The 7,764-nt window shown below is 42.1% G+C and overlaps 1 protein-coding gene across 3 annotated transcripts in view; it reads right to left on the bottom strand.

Annotated features, from left to right (window-relative positions):
* LOC116695604 (GTPase IMAP family member 8) overlaps positions 1 to 7,764 on the bottom strand; it is a 40,408-nt gene that overhangs the window by 13,306 nt on the left and 19,338 nt on the right. The window contains exon 1 of one of the 3 annotated variants that reach the window (XM_032525995.1): positions 2,567 to 2,643. The exons of the other annotated variants lie outside the window; for them this stretch is intronic. The gene's annotated coding sequence lies outside the window, so the exon portion shown is untranslated. Of the gene's footprint in view, positions 1 to 2,566; positions 2,644 to 7,764 lie in introns of those variants that run through there. 3 annotated transcript variants of the gene reach the window in all.

Below are 7,764 nucleotides of genomic sequence, written 5' to 3'. Positions count from 1 at the left end.
CTGGTAGACTAGTCCAATGCTACAACAAGCTGCGGAAAATCTCCCAGGCCAAGCGCTCCAGTGGAGACTACAGCGAAACAATTGGGAAAATGTAGTGCAGACTTGATGCCACTTTCCGCTGTGGCCCCCAAAGTGTGAAAAGCTAATTATAATCCAGAAGACCTAGCTTTCTTGGCCAGCATGAAAACCGCCAGAGTGGCCACATTTGGCCACCCATATGGACAAAAAGCTGCAGCTCAAGGTGAAGCGGCGAGAGGAGCGTCAAGCTGCCGCCGCAGCCAGGCTGTTCCACTGTGAAAGGAGCTGGAGGAGATGACTGCAAGGTCCAGCTTGGTGTTGGAGAGTGATGTGAGGAGCCAGAGGAGGATTAATACGGTCGGTCCACCATCTGAGGGCGACCATCCCACTGTAAGAAGACTGGAGCAAGTGTCACGTAAGAAACTGGAATAAACGTCTTCATTCCACATGATATCCTTACCCGCCAATGTCGTGTCACTGGCTACAAGTTGAGATCACCATGCAACAGGCTGCCTTCACGCGTGGCCCTGGTTGCAGAGTCGCAGTTGAACATGACCGCAGCCAACAGCCAAACTTCGCCACGCAAACCAAGCTAATGCCTGAATAGGACGGTTCTCTTGGGTGGCAGGTAGGGAGACATATCTGGGGGGGAGACACACTGCTAGGTTCAGAGTTCGGGTTCCATTTCCTCTCTTCTCTCTCCTGGTGATGTTGCTCAGTGGAGCGGACTCTGGCACAGACTAAGCATTGTTTGAAAGTTTATTAGTGTCAGCTCTTCCCCATTAGGCCCTGTTAGTTGCCAGTAATTCCACTAGAGAGGTTTGTTCTTTTAAGTGTCAGTATCGCTCCTTGTGTTAACAATAAAGTCAATTAAACTTTATATTGTGTCCGACCCGACACCATCTATAGGACAAATGAATGGAAATCTTGAAAGTTGAATTCTTGCCCCAAGGGCAAACTACAACTTTTACTTTGATAACCCTATAGACATGTCCTGTATAAAAGTTCACTGTACTCAACATTTCCAGTCAACCTTTTGGCAATTGACTAAAAATTGCCCATTTTTTCAAATTTCACAAAGTTCATGTTTTAAGTGCACCCCTAAATCTCAATGGAATTCCTCAAAACTTTGCAAAAGTCATTTTTTGTTAATTGGAACAAAATGCATGCGGCCAAATTGATATTTTGAAATTAAAATTTCCCATCAAATTTGATGCCCCTAATATATATATTATTAATATATTCATATATAGATATATATATATATATATATGTATATATGATATGGTCCTGGAAGCATCTACAATAGTAGTTACCACAGAGGCAGTTTCTGCAGCCAGATTTGATCATTTTATCACATCGCACCGTGCAGTAGGCATTCACTCACACTTAACATGTAGTTGAGATCAACATGTCTTGAAACTGTTGGGGGTGAGTTAATTGTCAAGGAATCAACTGTTTTGATTCCTGGTAGGAAGGGCGTGTGTCTTTACTGGAAAACTGATCAGGTCTAACTGGTTTCCTTTGGAACTGGTCTGCAGGGTACATTCAACTACAATCGCTGTTGTTTTGTGGTAATGCATACAAGGGTCAAGACAAACTGGCACAATAGCCACAACATCGCCGTATTACAGTATTGTCTTGCCTTGTGATCTGTGGGTGTGTGTTGTGTGTGTGTGTTGTGTGTGTGGTGTGTGTGGAGCACACCAACTGTATAGTGATTAATGTAATTTTACAGGCAATGCACAATTTAACATAACATTTATAGAACAAGCAGAGTTGCATTCTACCAGGCTGTAGCGCACACACCACACACACATACACACACACACAAAACAAACACACACAATTCTAGAGTGTACAGGTTTTTTGTCACTCCAGTTGTGAATATAATATCCGCTTTTGTCAAGCATGTATTAAGTTGAGGATATTTACATGTACTGAAGTGTGTTTGGAGAGTAGTCCACTGATTGGTCTACAAATGAAAAGGATGACAAGCCACAGGAAATCTTTGATAAGGATTTGGAAGAGTGCACTCTCCCTAGTGGCAATTAGCTAAATCTGCCATCTAAATCTTTTTCAAATGCATTATCACGTTTTCAAATTTCAAATGATTTTACTTGGTGAGTATTTGACAGTGTGGACATTGATGTGTTTGTTGTCATGATCTTAGGGGCTTTTTAATATAGGGATTCAAGTGATCTTAAGGCTGTTTTACCTGGCTGAACTAACTTGTCAGTACGGAAACGTTCGGAAGAGTCATTGCACTTTCTGACTTCTTTTATATCTTAATAATGATTACGTGAGGAATGCTTTTTGCGCACGGTCCACTGGATCAAGATGATCAACCTCAAAACAGATCTGCACGTTGCACTCCAATACATTATTTGAAAATATAAGAAGATGCCTTAGAAAAAGTCAATTCACACAACCTATCAAGTCCTTGTTAGGGATAAAAAGACTTAATGCTTAGTTAATGCATCTCAAAAAGGCTGACCTATGCAGCCAGATACCAATTTATCCTTGAAATTACGCTTGGTTAACTCACCGAATTGTTCTCCATTCTTACTGGTCTTCTCTTTTCATAGCCGAGATAGTATCAACCTCAAAACCCCGGGGCCGTGCTAGGTCACTGATGAAGTCTGTCCATAGAAAGAAAACTGGTATTGGGGATATTTGGAGCCCGTGTGCATAGCGTTGCCTGCATGCAGTGACAAACGAGTAAACAGTTCATCTAGTAGTCTGACATTGCAGCCTAACTGGTTTTTCTTGGACTGTGTAACACCTGGAGAGGGTTTTAACACATGATCTCACAACACAAAACATCCATTACAATGATATCTCTGCAGAAGACCACATGCGATTTAAACCTTGTATTTCTATTTTTTGGACAAAGTATGAAAGTGAGTCCAAAAAAAAGATATTTGCATTATGAAACAGAAGTGCAGAGCCAAAATGAGTCCAGTCGAAGTATCCTGTATTTCTTTGCAGCAGAGTTCAGGCTCACGTCAACACAACGCATTCATTTTGAACTGACTGGGCCTTTAACTACATTCAATATGTAACCACGTTCACTTTCAGGAATAACACCATTCACATTGTTAATAAAAACCTTTGGAATGAATTCAATCAAAACAAAAGTTAAACTGCGGTGTATGCATTTATTTTACAGAACACTTCATTTAAATTACAAAAATAGTATATTTAAAGATGAGTCTCATAATATCCTCAAAGACAGTACAATGGTTCTGGTTCTCTTAACAAACGGCTTTAAATCCAGAGCCTAAAATAGAGGCGTGGATTGTGAATTATAAACCTGAGTTTCAGTCTTTCATAGACTATTATGTTCATGCAGAATATGAGAGTTGATATTTGATGTCTTGGCTCTGACTTCCCTCACTCCCCCATAGGATACGACAGGACCAGTAAAGCACAACTGGGATGGGCCATGTTATAGACAACAGGATACAATATATAAAGACCTCTTCTACATAAAGGGCGAGACCCCAGACTGAAGAGACACAAATCAACTAAAAACGAATCTCCAGTCATTTGGTGCGTCTGTTCCCATTTTTGTTCTTGGTAGTTGGTTTTTGTGTCTTGCGGTGGTTTTATCGCTCTTTATATACCTTTTGCATCACTTTCTTGTCTTTTTGCGTCTCCTTATGGTGTCGCTTTTTGCTCGTTTGTTTCTTTACGGTCATTATACTTATATTTGTACGCGTTTTCAGTCTCTAAAACGTCTACAGAACATTCAATTGAGTATAATCAAACCATCGGACAAAAAAACTGGAACACGCTTTAAGAAAGACACATTAAAAAAAAGTTTGTTTGTTTTATTTAGCACTGTAACCATGTAAAATCTAGAGGGTTATTAGGTACAATCAAATACATGAACTATTAACCTTATAAATGTATAATATATTACTTAAACAGTGGACAATGATCATAGCTGATACCATTTATTCTTTTTTTTTAGAAAATATCTTGTTATTCTAGGATAAGTGCACTCCAAACAATATCACCAGTGAATTTATATCGCATACATTAAACGGTATACAGTTTAATTTGTATGCTTTAAGTGTGCTAGTTCAATTAACACTTCCCTCAATATTCAAACTGTTTCATTAATTATTTACAGATATTTTATGTAGATTTTCCAAGTAAGATCTTTATTTAAAGACTCACTTGTAAAAGGACATGCATGATTTTAAATGATTAATCAAGTGCTCATATGTGCTTTTTGGCTTTTAATTGTTTATATATCTTTTTGTGCATGTTATAGGTTTACAATGCGAAAAAGCCAAACACACGTTAATTGCTCGCCTAGCTGCTGGCATGGCACGGCCTCATACTCTGCTTCTGACTGGCTAGTAGTTCCTTGCCTACTGTAGACACTGTGCATGACTCCGCCACAAAGACGGAACAGAATGAGATGTCTCACTCTGTAGCTAAAACAGAGAGCTCAACCACAGGGGGAAGAAGCTGCAGCAATGTGCAGTACAACAAAAATATGTTCTTGAAAATGAAACCACATACTTATTCTGGTACAATCTCTAAATACAATTATGAACCTGAAAATGAGCACTTTATATACTGCTGAATGTCGCTGAACCCCTTAAGCTGACTGTGTTGACATGTGACCTTCAATCACTACTACATCAGTGACTGACTGGAGTACTGATAGCTTCTCAATATTTTCTCTATGCTCCAGTAGAGTGAGTCTCCTTTAAGTGCCAGGAATAACTGTTTTCCAACAGACTGCCATCTCCATCCAGGACGTCCCACTGTACTTCTGTCACTTCCTGTTTGGTCGCACGACTCTCCACTGCTGAAGCTCCTCTTTGGAAAATGACCAGCACCTACGGGTGCCAAGCGTCTGGTAACTTCATACAATACAATATCAGTGAAACATTGGCCCAAACTGTTTGAGATATTGTTCTGAAGATTTTAAGCGGCAGTGACTGACCTGTAGTGACGTACTAGCCAACAGTTACAAGGATAGAAGCAGAACACTGCACATGGAACGATCCATTTCCAGGAGCCTGATGAAGAAAATAATATGCATTTAAATGTGTCGGACAACACTGCTTGATAGTTAGATGCTTAGTTATAACAAGATTAATACATCGTTTATCAACCATTAAACCCTTTTTAAAGGGACAGTTTCACCCCAAAAATCAAACTACATATTTGTTCTTTTAAAAAAACTGAAATGTTCTGATAAAATTGTCCAAAAATAATCACGATACATGACATTTTTCTCCCCAACCCCTAATATTATATAATCATAAATTATGTTTCGATAATACAAATCATGTTACCACTAATGGAGTTGGCGTCCAATCCGTTGATGTGAAGTGCCTAAAAGACAACAATGTACATCTTTCACTGATCCCTTGACTAAGCAGAATGATGAATATTATCAAATGTAATAAGCCATATTGTCTGACCTCGATCATGCTCACGTATAACCAGCTCTCTGGACTCTCCAGCTTTCTGTCCTGGGACGCACACTTGTAGAAGCCTTCATCTTCCTGTGTCACATCTCTAATCATCTTTGTTACTCGGTCCGGAACCGGAGAGCTGGAAGTGACGATCTCTGCTCCATCTTAAAGAATTTATTTCACTGTGATTGCTTCTTGTACTGGCAATACAGACCACGTTTCACCCTCAATACAGGGAAGGAAGGGGTCTTCAAGATGATGGCCCCATCTGTGGGACAAAGACAGAGACGTGATTAACAATAAATTGCTTCACTAAAATACCTCTCATTATCAATTCTATCTGTTGTAAATAAAGTCACATACCACATTAATACCATGTCTGTGATGTTTGTAACACACTGTCCGTTGTATAGTTTTTTTTGTGTCCCCCAGTTTGTCCCTGTTACCAAGACTCACCGCTTACTGTGATGTGGACTGCGTTGCCTGCGGCCCTCGCCGCCCTCACACCAGTACAGTCCACTTTTCCCGCTGGCAGCAGTGAACACACACGTTCAACGTGCCTGCGCTTACAGCACCCCCGAGTGTGAACATCGGTCAGTAGTTAGACCGTGTTCTTCACTCCACGGCCCTCGGGGAACCGCCTAGGATCCGCTCGAGGAGTTGGTCTGAGAGCCTTGGCACTTCACAGTGAAACCTCCCCACATGAAGAGCTGCCTGGTGCTGGGAGTCAGAGTCAGGAGTGAGGGAGGAGGCACTCTGGAGGAGAGAGATGGACAGAGGGATGTGGAGGAATGGAAGCAGACATCAAAGTGCTGTTCTTCCATACAGACGATTAGTACGATCTTGTTTTACCCCGATAACCAGAATGCGCTGGCAGCTCTGTATGTCCACATGGCACTATCATCATTAATACACATATCTATGTAAATACTCATTACAATTTCTCACAACCAACAGTAGATGATATATGCAGTATATTATCCCCATACTTGTCTTAATTGCAGCAACATCATAAATGATATAAAAGCCTCAGGCACTCGGACATCATCAGAGATTGTACAGTGGGCTTGACTTATTTTATTGCAGAGGCTGTAATGCCCTTTCACCTTGAACGCAACTCAATTTTATTATGCTACACACCATTCTTTTGTGTTATTTATCTGTTTAAATAAGGCAAAAATATTATTCTTTTTGAAATTTTAGTCATGTGAGGCCAGGTCACTCATCAATCAGGCCGGTCATCATTCCCCACTGTGGTCCAGACTGAAATATCCAACAACCAATGGAAGCATTCCTTGTAAGTTTCTACAGAGCTTCATGGTCCCCTTTTGACTTTAGTGATCCCCTAGTCTATATCCCCGCGTTCCACTTCCACCGAATTATAGCCGATGTCCTTTACATTCCTCTTCTTTGATTGGAATTTTAAATTCTTGAGGTGGTTTGGGCATCTGATAAGGATGTCTCCTGGGGCCTCCCAAGAGAGTGTTCCAGGCACGTCCAGCAGGGAGAGGCCTTGGAAAGACCCAGGACTAGGTGGAGAGATATATCCCAACCTGGCCTGGGAAGCCTCAGGTCCCCCAGTCGGAACTGGTTAATGTGGCTCGGGAAAGGGAAGTTTGGGGTGCCCTTTGGAGCTGCTGCCCCCACACCCATACTGGTAAAAACGGACGGATGGATTTATTTCTGAGGACTATGGTTACTACTCCTCAGACTCGCGCAGGGTAATCCAGGCAGCTGGCTAGTTTTCTGTTGCATGTGTAAAAAACTTTTGAACTTACACTTTATGTACACCTTTCCATTCCTGGTATTGTTGTGTCATGCGGGAAACCTGAGGCCTGCTGCAGAGGTTGTAGCTGCTGCTCCCTGACACACTGAGTGTGGCCGGCTGCTGAAGAGCACCACAGAGCTCGGTTGCTCTCCCACCGCTCGCTTGGCACCGTTAGCTGCCCGCGTCCTCTCTCTGTACCGTGTGATGGAGTAGCGGTCACCTGAGACCAGGTGCCTGGGATTGAGGTCGAGGCAAGAGCGCGCGGGGTTTGGTGCTTTAACCCACTGTAGCAATCCAGAAGACCTAGCTTTCTTGGCCAGCATGAAGACCGACAGAGTGGCCACATTTGGCCACACATATTGGACAAAAAGCTGCAGCTCAAGGTGAAGCGGCGAGAGGAGCGTCAAGCTGCCGCCCAGGCTGTTCCCTGTGAAAAAGCTGGAGGAATGACTGCAATGTCCAGCTTGGTGTTGGAGAGTGTATGAGGAGCCAGAGGAGGATACTAATACAGTCTGTCCACCATCTGAGGGC

Source organism: Etheostoma spectabile, chromosome 9 (genome assembly GCF_008692095.1).
Source record: "Etheostoma spectabile isolate EspeVRDwgs_2016 chromosome 9, UIUC_Espe_1.0, whole genome shotgun sequence".
Lineage (NCBI taxonomy): Eukaryota > Metazoa > Chordata > Actinopteri > Perciformes > Percidae > Etheostoma > Etheostoma spectabile.
This window is presented reverse-complemented; position numbering and strand designations above follow the sequence as displayed.